Below are 2444 nucleotides of genomic sequence, written 5' to 3'. Positions count from 1 at the left end.
CTCCTCTGTGTGGACCACCTCCACATCTGATTGTCCCGGTCACACAGCGTTTGGTTGCCAGGGTCCCCAGGACAATACCTCAGCTCCCTTCCCTGGAATCGTCAGCATCACATTCTGGGTTGTGTACCCCTCAGGAGTCCGTCGGTCCTGTAGATGATGACCCACCGATTCCACGTGTCCTTTTGCTCAAAACCCACCCCGGTAATTCCGCATGACCTCGTCCTAGAGTTCCCACCCCTCCTCATGGCACCTCCTGCTCGCACCTCCCTAGGGAAACAGCCCTGTGCCCCTCCCCCAGGCCTTCCTGTCACACTGCACAGGACCCACAGTCCCTGACCCTGGTCCCTCATCCCACACTCCCTCTAGACAGCCCTCCTCCCACTTGTGTCAGGAGGGTCCCGGCTGCCTTCAAGGCTCCTGGGACGAGGCCAGCTCTGCTCTCACCAATCTCTCGGCGGCCAGCCCACCACCTACCCACCACAAATGCCAGTAAAAACCATGTGAGTGGTCGATGGGGCCATGAGTCTAACGTCAAGTTTCGGTCTAGGACGGTGCCGTGGACTTGACTGTGTACTGATTCACCATCTTAGATCTGGAATGAGATCTCAGATCAGTGAGATTATTGCTGTAGGAGCTACACAGGACAGGGATCCGAGTGGTTAGAAAGGCAGACACACACGCACATGCACGCACACCGGCACACACACGAGTTACTGCAAACTTGGCCGTGTTGGACATGCCTCTAGGGCACTGGAGCCTCCAGAATCCCTGTGGCCTCGCTCTGCAGAGAGCACAGCTCCATCCCCTCAGGATGCTAAACAGGCTCCTCACCCTCCCACCATGACGCCCCCCATGCTACTGACCAGGGGACCCCACCTCCTCCAGGAAAGGAAGGTCCCTGGGATGTGATGTGACACCCAGATGTCTCTCCTGCACCTCCCATGCCTGGGGATGGATGGAGCCCCGCTTCCCAGGGCTGAAGTTGCTGGTGGGGTGGGGTCCCCCCCTCATCCTCCCCGAGGACAGACCAGCCCCCATGACAAGGAGGGTGGCCCTGGGGCCTCTGTGCAGCTGCAGCTGGGCCTGGGCAGGGTGTGGAGGGGGTGGCAAGAGGGTTTATGTTCAAGGCTGTGTCACTGTGTGATGTGTTCGGCGGAGGGACCAAGCTGACCGTCCTGGGTGAGTCTCCCCCTTCCCCTCCTCTTTGGGGTCCACAGTGAAATTTGGGCAGATTTTCTTGTCTTTTCCCTCCTGTCTGGGGCTGGGGTCTCACTCTCTGGAACCTGTCACCTTCACCCTCGAGGCTGTCCATTGCCTCCAAGCCTGTCAATCTTCAGAGAACCTGGTGGTCATGGTGGGGACAGGCTCAGTGACCCTCCTGCCACGCCTCGCTCTTCCCATCCCGAGCCTTCCCTCCAGGCCCTTCTTCTCTGGATGCTGGGATGTCAGCTCCCTCCTCAGGGTGCCAAGCCCTGGGGTCTGGGGAGAAGGGAGGGGCTGAGGCCCAAGGAATGGGGGGTCTCAGGCTGGGGCACTGGGTCCACGGATGTGGGATGGACACAGGAAAGAGCTGGACAGAGCATGGGTGTCATCCTGGGATCTTTCTGCTCAGGGACCCAAATGGGGGCTAGTGAGGGACCCCAGAGCCAGGGGCCTTGGAGAGTGGAGGAGGGAACAGTACACGGGGGAAGGGTAGACGAGGGTCCCGTTGAGAAGGTGGCCTCAGGGTGCTAGGTCCCCATCGTCCTCCCAGCAAGCAGGACACCCCAGGCCGCACAGATCTCAGGACACTCGGGCCTTAAGGGTCACCGCACCCAGTTACACACTGGACGTGAGCCCCTAGCTCAGACGCCCAGGGTGGGGACTCCTCATAGGGACAGGTGACAGGAACTGACCCGGCCAGGCAGACAGATGTCCCAGGACAGACAGATCTCCAGCGGGACTTCACAGGTCAGGGGACCCCTCAGAGCAGACACAACCCCAGGCTCAGAACATAACATTCACCCACATGGAAACTCTCATTTGTGGGACCCCCTGGACCCCAGCCCTGGGGCTGACGCTCCCTCCACCCTGGCAGCCCTGGAGGGGTCTCTGTGGTCTCTGTGGCAGCCCTAGAGGGTTGGGGGCTGCAAGGCTGGCATCAGGGGGACTGTGGGCAACAAACCCGCCCCCAAAGGGAAGAGAGCCTGAATGGGGGACAGACAGACGACCTGTATGAGGACACCGGACGAGAACCAGGGGAAGATCTCAGACAGAAAAATGCCCAGGACAGACAGACACCCAGAGGAAAGAGGGGACCGCAGGGTGGACGCCAGGCAGCACCAGGGAGCAGAGGGTGGGATGTGGTTTATGGGACGTGGGAGCCTGAGGAAGAGATGGAGACTTGCAAGGGAGCCCCGAACTCCCAGGACTCGGGCACTGAGGATCCCCCGACAGAAGGTGAG

Source organism: Monodon monoceros, unplaced genomic scaffold, assembly GCF_005190385.1.
Source record: "Monodon monoceros isolate NGI ecotype Baffin Bay Population unplaced genomic scaffold, NGI_Narwhal_1 Super_Scaffold_1, whole genome shotgun sequence".
Lineage (NCBI taxonomy): Eukaryota > Metazoa > Chordata > Mammalia > Artiodactyla > Monodontidae > Monodon > Monodon monoceros.
The sequence above is the reverse complement of the archived record's forward strand: the minus strand, read 5'-3'. Positions refer to the sequence as shown.